This window comes from Neofelis nebulosa, chromosome 7, assembly GCF_028018385.1.
Source record: "Neofelis nebulosa isolate mNeoNeb1 chromosome 7, mNeoNeb1.pri, whole genome shotgun sequence".
NCBI classification, from domain to species: domain Eukaryota; kingdom Metazoa; phylum Chordata; class Mammalia; order Carnivora; family Felidae; genus Neofelis; species Neofelis nebulosa.
Window position 1 is genome coordinate 43,271,561 of NC_080788.1, and position 16,264 is coordinate 43,287,824.

A 16,264-nucleotide genomic window follows, 5' to 3' on the forward strand; every position below is an offset into this window, starting at 1 on the left:
CTTTCCCCCACTCCCCATCCACCCTCAGTTTGTTCTCTGTATTTAAGAGTCTCCCATTGTTTGCCTCCCTCCCTCTCTGTTTGTAACTATTTTTCCCCTTCCCTTCTATTTCCATTTTGGTTAATACTTTACAAAATTCTTACACTATTTTCATAACGAAAAATACGATACTACTGAGTACTGTAGAACCGCCTTATACATTTTGAGTTGGATTGCATTAAATGTCTACATTAATGTGATAAAGAGTTGTCATCTCTAGAATAATTTATCTCCTCTTCCTGTACATGGAATGCTTCATTTATTCAATGTTAACTTTTGTATTTTCAATAGCATTTGGTTATCCTGAGTGTGTGTGTGTGTGTGTGTGTGTGTGTGTGTGTGTGCGCGTGTGTGTGTGTTAGGAACAGAATAAAATATATCAAGTGACTTCTCTGTTTGTCCATAGGCCTCATTTGTAATACCATGAGCAAGGTACTTACACGTGAAGACACAGGCTCCATACTTGCTGGGGGAGTGGAACGGGGCTCCCAGTCCAGATCCAGATGATAGGAAGCTTGAACTGTACCAGGTCCCCCACATCCTAAAGGATGTAAACGGGGTGTGGACTGGATAAGCTGCGTGATACCCAATACATATTTCCATGAAGATTTTCCCCTTTAGGCAACTAATTACAACCTGAAATATACCACAGATACATACATTCATGCGAAGTTATGAATTGCCCCTTAAAATACTGAAATTTAACTTCAATCTAATGACTGTACTAGCCTAGATGAAGTACTCTTATTTCAAGGATCCAGGACTTTAATTAGCATTAAAAGCAATCACCCTTAGGCACTTTTGGAATGTGTCATGAATTTTCCCATTTCACATGCCAGTGGTCATTTTGTCTTTAAAGTTATTTATTTTTAATGGTATAAAGACATTTTTTATTTTTTGAAATAGGAGTTCTTAAAGAAAATTCGGGCCAGATGAGTCTCTTTTCTCTCTGAGGCTCTAAGCCGGCTACCAAGCAGCATTTAGGTAGGGGAGAGTGAGCCCTCTGGAGTCAGATGGAGTTAGGTCTGAACCCCAGCCCTGCCACTTCTTGCTGTGTGTTGTTGAGTAATCATTTAATTTCTTTGTCGGGGAAGTGGAAACCCACTGGCTATTTTACCCGGGAGAATTTATCCCAGGAAATTGGCTGCATACCATGGTGTTGGAGGATTGTAAAAGCTAGGACCGTAAGAGCCAGGGGAACCCAGAGAAGAAGCTATAGTTCTCAGAATCTAGAAGCTGGGAGGGGGGGAACTTGTGAAGCAGGAGCCCAGATTCCTGAAGTGAAGGACCATTGCTGGGAGGATGCTGATGGCACAGGAGGCAAAGGAAGGGTGAGTGCCTTCTCCCTCTTCCTCGCACCCCAGTGGCAGAGCCTTGCTGGGGCAAAGCAGAAATGAACTTTGCAGGGTCCCAGCCCGAGTCACAGTGCAGTGGAGAGAGTGGGCACATGGCCTCAAAAGCTTGTTATGAGGACAAAGTGAGATAATTACTCTAAACACTCCATTTTGGGTGGCTTACTGTTAATAAATCACATTAAGGTCAAGACATAAGCCAGTGAAATCAGTGCCAAAGAATAACTAAGAGACCTTTACCTTGCATGCAGAATGTTTCCTCACATGTGGTGGGGAGCTAGTAGTCAGCCGGTAGGAAGAGGGGTGAGGCGAGGGTAGAGGAGGCAGGGAAAAATTGCCAAAGTCTGGAAGCAGCGGTTCTTTCCTGAGGGCACATTTTGGGTACACTGATGACCTGGCGGCTAGCAGAGGCCAAGCTGGGCGTTCTTCTTTAACTAGGCAGACTAGGAGTATCAGTTTATGGATTCTCCAGAATACCCCGAAAGCTTGGCTGTGGGCACACCTGGCAGACTGGAGTTCCAGTGTCCTTCAGGCTGGGTCTCGCCCAGCGCTTCTCAGCCCGGGCTGACCTTGGAATTGCCTGGGGAGCTTTGAAAAACGGATGTGCCCAGCCTAGCTCCATCCCCAGAGATTCTGAGGAATTGAAAGGGGGTGGGCGGTGGGCAGGGCTGGGCATCAGGATTTCCAAAAGCTCCCCAGGTAATTCTGAGGGGCAACCAGATCTGAGAACCACTGGTCTAAACCAACAAATCAGTGTGAATGGGTGTTGTCTGAGTGAATACATCAATTACAAAAATGTTCAGTTTAATAAAGGAATAATTGATAGTGGGTCAATTTTTTTAACTTAAGAAAAAGAAAGGACAATTAAAGAAAAAGCATGAAACACTTTACTAAAGCAGCTCAAAGTAAGAAACAAGTAAATACTACATGCTCTTTCCCAGATCTATTGCACTAGAATCCAGGAGATATGGCTGATTATCTGGAGTTTTAGAAACCACCCCAGGTGATTCTGATGGTCAGCCAGGGTGGAAAACCCCCAAGTAAAGTACAGTTCATTAACTTTTCAAACATTCCTCTTGATATTAATATCAATCTTGGCCTACCTGGCCCTGGTGTTGCATCTGGGCTTAATTCGAATACATCTTCCCAACACCCCGTGCATCTTTGCAGCACATCATTCCTGGGCTTGGAAGTTCCCTCTGGCTTCAAAATCCCTGCAACTTTTTTTGTAGTTGCAGGCTGTGCATCATTCACTGAAGGAAACAGTTCTGTGGTGGCCTTTTCCCATAACCTGAGGTTGAAAGAGAGAAGATTTCAGTCCCTCTGGGATCCAATTTCTCCCCGACCACAAGTGCCAAGGGTTAGCAGTGTCTGACAGCTTGAACAATCAACAGTGCAGTCCTGGGGAGGTTAAGCGACTGACTCTTGATTTTGGCTCAGGTCATGGTCTCACAGTTCTTGAGATCAAGCCCCGAGCTGGGCTCTGGGCTGATAGTGAGGAGCCTGTTTGGGATTCTCTCTCTCTCTCTCTCTCGCTCTCGCTCTCGCTCTCGCTCTCTCTCTCCCCCTCCCCCATGTGCACACGCATCTGCTCCCTCCCTCTCTCCCTCTAAATAAATAAATAAATAAATAAATAAATAAATAAACATTTAAAAAAACGGTGCAGTCCTAGAAAATGACCCTGTCTGGGGACAGCCAGGGAGGTGGGGCTGAGGTGAGGAAAGATGAGGTAACCCTAGCCCTTTGATTCTGAGTCCAAAAGGCCAACATTCCACGTGTCTTTATTCATTAGTGAGGAATGGTACAAAAGGCATTGTTTCTGGAATGGATCAGGTAAACTACACCAAGGCCAATTCCAGGCCCAAAAGCTGCTGCAGATCCATCAGATGGCCCAGGGGCCCAGGTGGAGGCCCATCTGTAGTGTCCAGATCACCTCTAGGGCCAGACATGTCTACATAGGGTGTTTAGAATAGAGCAATCTCATTCATGGTCACAGAGGAGGCTCTGTTGGCAATTTTGAAAGCCAACGTATATGAACACACTTAGCTAAATGTAGAGCAATTTGGGGGTGAAATGTGATTGGCATGTGTTATCAGAACCATTTCAACGCCCACTTCAGTCAGAATAGAGTTATTTTCTTCTCATCTTACAGAGCAGTGTTGTGGGAAAAGGAAAGAGTAGGAAAGAACGAATTAGAAAATAGTGCAAACTGTAAGTTTCAGCTGTGTAGAAAAGTATTTTTATGACTAGAAAAAGACTGGAGGGATAGATTAAATAATGAAATGCTAATAGTAATTATCCTTGAGGGTGAGGCTTATGAATAATTTAAAATTTCCTCTTTGTTAATCTACATTTTCTTTTTTTTTTTTTAATTTTTTTTTTTAACGTTTATTTATTTTTGAGACAGAGAGAGACAGAGCATGAACGGGGGAGGGGCAGAGAGAGAGGGAGACACAGAATCGGAAGCAGGCTCCAGGCTCTGAGCCATCAGCCCAGAGCCTGACGCGGGGCTCAAACTCCCGGACCGCGAGATCGTGACCTGAGCCGAAGTCAGACGCTTAACCGACTGAGCCACCCAGGCGCCCCTACATTTTCTAAAATTTCTACCAAATATATTTAATTGTCAAATTAAAACTCAAAAATATAAGGACTGTCTTAGTCCTGTTCATGTGCTATAACAGAAAACTCCAGATGGGGTAGCTGATTAACAACAAATTATTTATTGCTTGCATGTCTGGAAGCTGGGAAATCCAAAATCAAGGTGGTCACGGTGTCTTGTGAGAGCCAGCTTCCTGGTTTGCAGATGGATGTCTTCTCACTGTGGAAGGGGCAAGGGAACTCTCTGGAGTCTGTCTTATGGGGACACTTCCTTTATGCGGGCTCTGCCTTCTTGACTTCAACCAAGTCCTACCTCCTAATACCATCACCTTTGGGAACTAGATTTTGATGTATGAATTTTGGGGGACAGACATTTATCCTATAGCAATGAACTTTCTCTTTTTTTAAAAAAAAGATTTATTTATTTTGAGAGCAGGGAGGGACAGAGAGAGAGGGAGAGAGAGAATCCAGGCAGGCTCTGTGCTGTCAGTGCAAAGCCCGACACGGGGCTCCATCCCAGGAACCATGAGGTCGTGACCTGAGCCAACACCAAGAGTCAGATGCTTAACTGACTGAACCACACAGGCAGCCCAGCAATGACCTTTCTTAAAAGAAAGGAAAAGCTGTGGAGAAGCAGAGTCTCATGTGGGGTGGGGACAAGGTCATTGGCAAGCCAAGTGCCCAAGCCTCTGTGCGTTTGCACAGACATAAGGTAAACTTGCACAATTTATCAATATCTGTATGCTGGTTGACTTGTTCACATCCACAAGGAAAAAATCAAATGAGGAATGTCTGAGGGGGAACATAAGGAAACCATCCTTGAGCCTTTACCTTCATTTTTCACTGCGGAGTACCTCATAGGTCTCTGCAGAGAGTCTTAGATAAACACCTTTTTGATGTATTTATCTAATGAGGGAAAGAGAAAAATTTTAAGTGGTAGCCCTACAAAAAGAAGGCTAATAAAATACAGTACAAGTTAAATATTTGCATCCTGGCAGGAGCTTTTATTTTCTGACAGAACAGAAGGAAGAGCAGAGCAAACCCTGTTCACTGTGACACTCCCCAAATGAATTTTGACCTTCATTCCTCCAAAGAGAAAATTTCCACAGTTTAGTTCTCTCTCCATTACATTTTGAGGGCCTTTGATCTCCTCAAATCCATCCTTTAGGAATAGCCAACTAATTAATCTTCTCCCAGAAGCAGATGCTTCAGAAAAATGATAATTAGGAGGTGAGCAAAAAAAGCTTTCATCTCAAATATTTACTAATGAGTAAGATGTTCATCTTACCTCAAAGTCCTCAAAGGCCCCAGAAGACCACAGAGTTCTGTCCACCCAAAGTCTGATTTCACAACACTCTTCTTTATTTTTTTCTTTTTCATCTCAGTTTCTCATATGGCACCATGTTTTACCATGGTAAGCAGTGGAGTTTTGAGGTGGTCTTTGTTTTGATTCATGGTTTGTGATCTTCATTGTAGCAATCAAGCCAGACAAGGATCACATCTTCTACTATACTAATTAGGTACCATCTGCTAACCAGTTGGGTAGCCATAGGAGGAGCCCCCAGCCCCCAAGGTGCAAAGATGGGATGGGGGTGGGATGGGGTTGCACTGGAGTGGGAGCATAGAAAGTGATGGAAGCCATATGTGTAGGAACTCCCCTTCCAACCTTCTGAACATTTTTGAAATTAATTATTTTCTTAATAGATAACATATGTTCAAGGCACAACATTCAAAAGGTGCAAAAGTGTATACAGTGGTGCTTAGTGTATTTCACGTAGGCACATTGCATATGGCCAGGCAGGTAATATCTTGCACAACTCCAGGAACCCCATTCCCATGGTTTAAAATTTTTATGTATTTACATTTTCAAGATAAACTTTTTTCTTATTATATAAATGATATATCTTCTTAGGGGGAATGTAGAAAACACTGAAAAGTCCAAAGCACATAAAAATAAACTGTAGTCCCAGCCAACTAGCGATAACATCTGCCTACATTTGGATGTAGTTGGTGCCTTTCAGTTCTTTTAAAAACACATATATTTGCTAAGTGCATTAAATAACACAATTGCATTAACTAATTGCATTTCTACTTCCATCTGCTAGACCCTTCGGCCTCCTCCTCCCAAAGCCCAGTGGTAGCCAGGCTGCAGAGAAGGCTTTGTTTCGTGCAAATAAAACACCATTTGCATTGGGGATGCCTGGGGTGGTGAATCCAACCTTTCCCTTGTCATATCCAATTACAGCTTCTCAGGGAACATTCCAATAGGCCAGGGAGTGGAGGCAGGGCTCTGGGTTTGGTCAGCAAACCTCAGGACTTTCTGGCAACTTAAAGCAACTTCCAGACAAACTCTATTCCCTTAGCCTTCTGGGGTTTTAAAAGAGAGTGGTTACCAAACAGCACGGGTCCAGGAAGAGGTTTTATCTATTCATATTGAGGTTAAAAAAAAAAAAAAAGCAATGCCATATTTGCAAAGAGTTAAATTTATTCAATATAAAAGGATTGTCTTTCATAATGTCCTACTTTATGGTGTTAAAATAGGTTTTTCTTTTAGGAAACTAAAAAAACAAATTTTTTTAAAAATAGGAAAAAAAAGAGTTGGCAACACTTTATCAATGCCCTAAGTTATTTTTGAAATTTTAATGATCTGTGAAATCCAGAAGTCTCAAAATCATTGAACTCAATAGGAACATCTTATTGGATAAAACCATCCCAGGGAAGACTGTTCCTCATTCATTTGACTGGCTCACCCAAGGTGCTCACTATATGTTTCTTACGCTACCATTCACAAAGCTGGGGTGGGGGGTGGGCAATTGGTTAGGAGTGTAGGGGTGTGCAGGTGGGTAGGGTTGAGGTGGGGGCTTGATTGGGCTGAGAATCTCTGGAACACTAGATCTGAGAAAGGTATTCACATTGGCTGCATTGCCGTTATTGCCTACCTGAAAGGAGGTGCTTCTAAGTCTTCTTGATATCTCTGAACTACTCACAAAGATTTTAAAAGTATCTGTGTGCTCATTTTATGGAAGAGGAAATGAAGACTCTCAGAGATTAAATTGCCTAAAACCACACAGCTGGTAAACTGCAGAATCTAGAATAGAACCCAGGCTAGTTGAATGCTAGTGACCCGATGTCTCCCAAAACACCACACCCAGATCACAGACCACCAGCTGAAGACCTCTGATCGGAGGTTTGAAAATGTCTTTATCCACCTCACTCTTCCCAAAAAACAAGACAAATATTAAAGGAGAGGAAGGAGAGGTATCTACTCAATTCTCAGTACACTTTTGTGGATGAGTCTGGGCTCCTTAGACCAGAGTCTTAATGGCTCCATTTAAAAATCAAATTGAAGAAAAATCATAAAGAGCTAATCCAATTCTGCATAGAAGTAGCAGATGAATTATCTCTGCTTACCCTCAGGTTCTCTTTTTGCATTTCCCCCTCTTTAAATTTACTGGCTTGCACCCTAACCAAGCTCAATTTGATTTAACAGAATCCCTTAAGGCTGAGTGATGAATATTTATTCACAATTGTATGTGCAGAGCACACAGATCCGGGCTTCTTGAACTTTAAGGTGCAAACAAATCTCCCATGAATCTGGTGAAAGTGCAGAGTCTGAGACAGTAGGTCTGGGATGGGGCCTGACAATTTCGCATTTCTCACAAGCTCCCAGTAGAAGCTGGTGCTGTTGGTTCTTGGCTGACGTACTGAGCAGTGAGTTTAGGTAAATACTGTGTTAATTCTTCCGAGCTAGATCCCACAACTAAACCTTCCTTCGGGGAAGATTGTCTCACAGACACTTCATCATACCGTGAGCTCCATCCTGAGCTCTGTGAAAGGAGTTTGAAGCCTCAGCAAACAATTGTGCAGTAGCTCTTTATTTTATGAAAGGAGGTCTTCCTGATTTTCGAAGTCAGAAGAAAGGAAAGGAAAATTCGCTTATGATAGAAGCCACTTTCAAACACTTTTTAGCTCTCAGACTGTTTCTATCAGTTACACAAATAAGTGCCTAGTGTATACAAAATAAACACCATGGCCTGCCTTCCTTCTTTCTTCCTCCTTTCCCATCTACCCATCCACCCATCTATCTCTCAGAAATGGGGAATTGTCTGGAAATACAGATGTGCTGGGAAGCAAACATTAGCTTATATAACTTGCATGGAGCTATAATTTAGAGAATTAGAATTTAACAAAACACACTTAAAAGCTTTTCCCACAGTATGGCCCATTGAACACAGCTTTCAGAGATGAGGCTGGGAAAACCAACCAAAGGATATGTGTGCACTCTTATTTAATTGGGGGAATGCCCTAAATGTTGGATTTGGAATCCACCTCTTAGAGATTTACAATGCCTGCTTGTATATTAAAAAGTCTGAGAAGTACTTCAGTAGCAAAAAACATTCAAGTTTTGTTTAAACTTTGAATAAGATCTGCAGAGTTGGTCAGCTGAATGTTTGAGTTGTTTTTTTATTGGTCTGTGATAACTACTGAAATGAACTGAGCAAGCGTTTAGAAACTTTCGAGACGTTTGACAGAATAATTTAATGTTTGTTGACCCTAATAATAAAACAATCGAGCGTCTTTTTATGTGCCTTTTTATGTCATTTACTTGGTAATTTGTTTTTCTTATATTTTACCAAAAAAAAAAAAAAAAAGGCCTGAGACAAATTGGAAACCAAAGAAAAAATGGTCCTTCGTCACAGAGAGTTTGAAAGGCATTGGCTTAAATCAGTTTTTCCAGAGGTATCTGACCAAAGAAACCTTATTATTATAGCCACCCTGTTAACAACTTAAAGGATTAGAGTTTCGCACACGGTATTTTGAGAGATGTCATGCAAAAATTTAACCAGGCATAATTCAATCTTTCTTTAATAATTTCAAAAGCACTTCAGGATTTTGAGTGTTTCAAATTCCTACTCCAGAGCAACAATTCTGACTGTGCTATATACAGCTGGGTTGTAATCTCACTTCCTAAACACATACACCACACGGCCCACCTGAGTATAGCGTTTGCTGCGTTTAAAGTCAGCCTATGGTCCATACTAAGGTTACAGTTTTTGACAGCCTGAGCAAAGGAGGAAATTTGTAAAACAAAACAAAACAAAACAAAACACACACACACACACACACACACACACATAAAAGACAGAGAGCGGGAGAGAAACGCGAAGTACTTAGTGCCAATTAAAATTTCATGCTTAGTCAAATCAAGTGCTCATATTTTAAAGAAATGTAAGACTGCAATATAAGTTATGAAAATTTTATTTCGTTTTATCATTCCTTCAAATCTGAGTTGAAAGGATTTTCTTTTTAAAAACCGTCCTTATTTCCCCCACGTTACCTTCCTTTAGTGCTAATTTCATCTCTTCATTATTAATTCAAATTTGCAAAGTTAAAAGAAACCGGTTTCTCTGTTGATTATGAGAAGAGAAAGGAACGGCTTTATTTTACAATATACCCACAGGATTGCTTTTTAAATGTCTCTGTCAATACGCTGGTCATTTGTGTTTTGGGAACTTCATTTCCCAAACGTTCCATCCTGCTGGGTTCTGCGCTAAGGAGAGGCAGAGAGGCCAGAGGGCGAGAGGAGTCCCCCCACCCCCAACCCCCCCGTTTCTGGTTTCTGGGGGCCTGGCTCCCACGGTGGAGGGCCCCGCAGCCTCTTGCTCAGCTGGCTACCCGTCACCTCCTGCAAGCATCTGCCCAGGGATCCCTGGCAGTTCCGCGATGGCTGGGGCCCCTCCCTGGAGGCCCCTTTGCTCCCCAGCAAACCCCCACCTCCTCGAAGCACAGTGGGGAGTGTGCGCGGGTAATTCTTCCTCTGGCTTTGATTGCCCTGCACCCTTGATCGCATTTCCTCAGATTCCTAACACTTGCCTTCTGTCATCTTCCCCTTTCCTTCTTTCAGCCCTTTCAATCCTTCAGAAACCAGTTTTCCTGTATTACATCTTCTCTGAACTGTCTAGCAAGGTGCTCATCAGAAAACCACTCTGGAGAAAAACAGATATTGGCACCCTATTTAAATACAGGTATATATGTGTTTGTGTATGCATATAAATAATGCATATGCATATGTATTATAATTATACAACATAATGCATTATATATACATATACATTATGTATTTTATTATCCAATAAAGACTATCCTTGAAAAAACATTTTAAAATCGCTCTACCAAAAATTGTACAAAAAATCAGTTGGTAATAAACTAATGAAATAAGCAGGTAAAATAAAGATAGCTAACGATGAATGGGAGTGAAAATCTGTATTTTTGTAAAATGTATAGGAACAGATACTGACTTTTAAAATATTACTGGGGCACCTGGGTGGCTCAGGAGGTTAAGCGGTGGATTCTTGATTTCGGCTCAGGTCATGATCTCACCATTGGTGGGTTCGAGCCCCATGTCAGGCTCTGGGCAGACAGTGTGGAGCCTGCTTGGGATTCTCTCTCTCCATCTCTCTCTCTCTGTCTCTCTCTCACTGCCCCTCTCCCACCTATGTGCACCCACCCACTCTCTCTCTCAAAATAAATAACCCTACAAAAATAAAATGTATCGCTTAATGTATTTTCCTACAGTTTCACTTCTAAGTGGGTTGGATAATAGTTTCCCAAAGTGTGTTCCACAGAACAGTTGATCTATACATCGAAAAAAAGGCATTCTCTGTTCATGTAAGTCTGGCACTGAAAGCATGTTAAACTACTCTTTTCCAAGATGCACAATGTGTATTAGTGCCTTAACCTGTTTGGGATGCTGTAACAAAAAAAAATCACAGATTGGCTAGCTATAAAAACCAGAAGTGTATTTTTTCCCAGTTGTGGAGGCTGAAGTCCAGTGTCAAGGTGTCAGCATGGTTGGGTCCCAGATAAGCCCCCCTTCTGTGTTGCACACTGCCAACTTCTCAATGTGTCCTCACTTGGCAGAAGGGGCTAGGGAGCTCCGTGGGCCCTCTTCTGTAAGAAGACTAACCCCATTCATGAGGACTGCACCCTCATGACCCAAACACCTTCCAAAGACCCCACCTCCTAACATTACCACTTTGGGCATTAGGATTCCAATATGTGAATTGGAGGAGGATACAGACATCTGGACCATAGCAATTCATGCGTAAATGGCTCTGAGGCATCCTGCAATAAACATACCTGCTTAATTTTGTTTAAATCAAATTTTCCAAAATTTAATTGATCACGGAGGGTTTTTTTTCTATTTATCAATAGTAAACTATTGTATGTTAGAGTTTACTACGGACCAGGCATTTTGCAAGAATTATTTTCTTTAATAGTTCTTCCACTGCTGCACACACACACACACACACACACACACACACACGTGTATATTATGCAATTTAAAAAAATTGATATAATTGAAAGATAGCTTTGTGTAAGCTTAAGGTGTATAACATGATGATTTGATACATACATATATTGGGAAATAATTACCACAGTGAGCTCAGTTAATGCCTCCACCACCACATGTAATTACCTTTTTTCTCTTTTTGTAGTGAGAACATTTAAGCTTTACTCTCTTAGCAACTTTCAAGTATATAATGCGGTATTCTTAACTATAATCACCATACTGTACATTAGATCCCCGGAACTTATTCATCTTTAAAAGTTTATACCCTTTGACCAACATCTCCCCAGATCCCCACTCCCAGTCCCTGGCAACCACCTTTCTGGTGCCTATTTCTATGATTTCATTTTTTTAGACTTCACATACACATGAGATCATACAGTATTTGTCTTTCTCTGCCTGACTTACTTCACTTAGCATAATGTTCATGTGTGTTGTTGCAAACGGCAGCATTTACTTCTTTCTCATGGCCAAGTAATATTCCATTGTATATATATTACATTTTCTTTATCCATTCATCCACTGATGGACACTTAAATTGTTCTTGGCTGTTGTGAACAATGCTGCAATGAACATGGGAGTGCAGATAGCTCTTTGAGACAGTGATTTCGTTTCCTTTGGATAAATATCCAGAAGTGGTATTGCCGGATCAGATCACATGGTAGTTCTATTTTTGTTTTTTGGGGAAACTCCCACTGTTTTCCACATTGGTTGCACTAACTTACATTCCCACCAACAGTGCACAGGGTTCCGTTTTCTCCACATCTTCCACAACTAGTTACGTCTTGTCTTTTTGGTAATAGTCATTCTAACAGGTGTGAGGTGATATCTCATTGTGGTTTTGATTTGTATTTCTCTAATGATGAGTGCATCTTTTTGTCTACCTGCTGGCCATTTGGACGTCTTCTATGGAAAATGTCCATTTAGGTCTTCTGACCATTTTCTGATCAGATTATTGTTATTTTTGTTGTCGTTGTTACTGAGTCATATGAGCTCCTTGTATATAGGATAGATGATTTGCAAATATTTTCTCCTACTCTGTAGGTTGCCTTCTCATTTTGTTGATTGCTTCTTTTGCTGTGCAAAAGTCTTTTAGTTTGATGTCGTCCCACTTGGGTATTTTTGCTTTTGTTGCTTGTGCTGTGGTGTCAGATTTAAAAAAATCATTGTCAAGATCCACATCACAGAGGTTTACCCCAATGTTTTCTTCTGCCTAAACAGTTTCAGGTCTTATCTTTAAGTCTTTAACCAATTTCGAGTTCATTTTTGTGAGTAGTATAAGGTAGGGATCTAACTTAATTCTTTTACAGGTGATTATCCAGTTTTCCTGATATTATTTATTGACAAGACTATCATTTCTCTATTGAGTATTCTTGGCTCCCTGGTCAAATGTTAGCTGACTGTATATGTGCACACACATACAATTTCATCACTATCCCCGAACAGCCGTTGCTGGGTTTTTCTGAATCAAAGGAAATGTTAGGTAAAAAGATAAATTCTTCATCATATGTTATGCTTCTCTCCTTACACATTTCACTCCATAGCATATTTGACCTCTTGGTGTTTTAGTTATAAACATTTCCTTGTTCAATATAAATTGCATAGATAGCAAATATATGGTTTTCTTTAGCCAATGCTGGCAACACAGTGTGATTGACAGTATTTACCCCAGAAACTACTTTTCTTCACACGATGTCCTGGGATTTAATCACAGAAAGATGTAGGCGTAAAGAATTCTTTGGTGCTTTCCACATTTGTATTTAAATGCAATACTCATCTTAAAGAGATAAATAAAAATAACTGAAGTCCTCAAGGAAATAAGAGAAAAGCCCAGCTTAATGTCTTTGTGCTTTAAGCTGCAGGGTAATAATTGGAGTAATACAATACCCCACATGCCAAATGGCCTCCTGAGTATGGAGCAAATCTGAGCCAGACTCCATTCAGATCGCAGGCACCCTGTAATGTTTCAAGTTCGAGGTAGAGAACCACAGCACCATCAGAAGAAAGACTGCTCTCTTCTTCTCTTTATGTTAAAGTAAATCAGCTGTTGGAAAGAAGGTTTTTAAAATTTGTTCATGTGCGAACAAGCTTCAATACATCCTGCGGCCGGAGATGTAAGCACAGCTTGGAATTTGAATCCCGGTGGTTCCCAATAGGAGCCACAATTTGGATTTGGCCGAAAATCCTCAATCTGATTTTCCGGGACAGGCTGATGACAGCTGCTGGCCAGCGCTCAGGCCTGGTCTGGCAGAGCCTGCTTCTCTCCCCTTCTGTTTCCTTCCCTCTGCTTAGGCCTCTGAACTGCCCACGAGCTAACAGTTGCTGGAGGCGGGCAGAAAGGCCTGGCGGGGACAGGTGGCCCCACCTGTGTCTCAGTGGTGTCAGCTCCAACAACGGTCACCAGGCTGGGAGATGGGCCGTGGGGCAGAAAGTCAAAAACAGGGATGAGGAGAAGGGGGGCCAAAGAGCTGGAGGGGGAGTTAGAGCCTGGGAGGGCAGGCAAGCCTGCTCAGCTGCTTTCGTGTCAGGGCTTTGGCTCCTCTGAGGGATCTGCTGCCATCACTTAGTACCGGTGAATCGACAATAATTCTTTTACAAACATGGCCACAAGGTAGTTTTCTTCTTTCTTTTTTTAATTTTTTTAAATGTTTATGTATTTTTGAGAGAAAGAGAGAGAGCAGAGGAGGCACAGAGAGAGAGAGAGAGAGAGAGAGAGAGAGAGAGAGAGAATGTGAAACAGGCTCCAGGCTCTGAGCTGTCAGCCCAGAGCCGGACATGGGACTGGAACTCACGAACCATGAGATCATGACCTGAGCCCAAGTCAGATGCTTAACCGACTGAGCCACCCAGGAGTCCCAAGGTAGGTTTTTTAAGTCCTGTGATCCTGCAATCCCAAGAAGAGTTTGAAACCTGCTAACCTTTACTGACTCCACCAGAGGCAAACAGACCACACACACTCCCAGCTCTGAGGTGAGTTCCCTCTGAGAGCACCATTCAGAAGGGCAAACCCCAGAAGCTCAGGTTTCAGAGAGCCATGCCAAAAGGCTCCAGGGGGAAGCGAGAGAGCCAGGGGCAGCAAAAGTGAGGGACAGTCTGAGCAGACTCCGGCCCTTCAGAGTCCTGGCGGGTTAACCCGAACATCGAACATCAGCACGTGCTCATCACCTAGAATTCTCACATCTCTTCTTTTCAGGTAAGACCCCGAAGGGCTCTGTGTGCTCACTTTTATGTAACCAACCCAGCTCTGGTGTGCTGGGACTTCAGGTACCCGTGACTCCTCTTTGGAGGACTGCCCTGGGCTCCTGGATCCATTTGGCCACCTGCACAGAGAGCCCGGAAGGCCTGGGAGGTTCTGCCTGTGCCCTCACTCAACGACTCTGAAACCCAATTTTCTTATCTCATGTCAGTACGGACTCCGAGGCACATACAACTTGCCCTCCAGAGCTCCCCTGCAATATCAGACTGAAGCTATCTCCTGTAGGATTTTGTCTCACATCACTCCTAGAGCGGAGAAAAAATAATTTCCCCTCTATCTTTCTAGATTCTTGGCTGGGACCCCCTGTAATAAAAGACAGATTGACAAGAGAAAAACAGTTTTAATCATGTATGTGCGTATATACTTATGGGAGTCCCAAGGATGTGAAACTCAAAATAGTGTCCAGAGCAGGGCACTTTTATACCTTTTAGACAGTGAAGCAATATATTTGTGAACAATTGACAAGACAAAGGGACTTGGGCTAGGGTTAGTGATAGGGTGAAGAAGGAACAAGATTTGTTTATATAGCCTTCTTGGCCCTAAATTTCCTGTCTCTGGTAATAAGGGTGTCTCCTTCCTCTTGGCACAGGGAGGGTGCCTTTCACATGGGAGATCTGTCTTCTGCTTTTAGGGAGGAAGGGCGAGGGTGGAGCCACCTTCCTGCTTCTGCCAGTTTCTCGAACTCCTTCTGCTGAAGATCTGCAATATGCCAAGGTGCCATATTTGGGGGTAGCAGGTTCTGAACTCCATCACACCTTTCCCTGCCTGCTTCCCCATCTCCTTCCCAGCTTTCCCAGGAAGCACTTTGTTAATAATTCATTTGCACCTCATCTCTCGTCTCAGTGTCTGCTTCTGGGAAAACCAACTTAAAACAGGCAGTGTTTTAAAATCCAGGTGTTCCTGAGAAGAGTAGTGCCTTGAGGCATAGTGGTTTAAGACGTGAATGGGCCCGGCTGGCTCTGATTATTCAGTAAAAGCTGCCCTTGGCAAGACTGAGCTTAATACAGGTGAGTTTCAGTTTTCTTTCACCCTCTGGAGAAATTCTTGTTGGGGTGTGGCAAGAACCCAGGAACAGCCAAAAGTTCTCATGGGTTTGTGGATTGAAGGGCAAAAGGAGAGCTTTGCCTGGGGCTGCCTCTGCCCAGGGGTGTTAAACACAGGGCACGGGCTCAGTCAGTGATGTGGGGACCACTAGGCTGGCCAGGCAGGCTTCTAGGCTTGGATTTCAAAGCGTAAGAGCTACCTACATTTCTGGCAACTTTTTATCACTACTCCCACTCTCTATATAAAGAGAATGCAGGTTGGGGGAAGTTTGAGGCTGTACTGTTTTAATGATTTTAGCAGTGTTTTCCACTATCTGAGAAGCATAGCCGATAGCAGTAATGAAAAAATCCTTTCAATGGTCTTTCCCTCTAGGCACACAGGTATTTTGTTCTTAACTGTATATGGCTCTGTTACATATTTTAAAAAGTTATGTGTGAACAAGGCACCGTTTACTGAATATAGAGACGAACAATTTGATTGAGCAGGACAGGAAATGTAAACAATGTATACCTTCAGGCATGAGTGAGAAAGTATGGTAGAAATAGAAAAGTCTAAATATATGAAATCAACTCACATTTATGTTAAATAGTCTGGGACCACAGTGCAAAGAATTTGGCATTAATT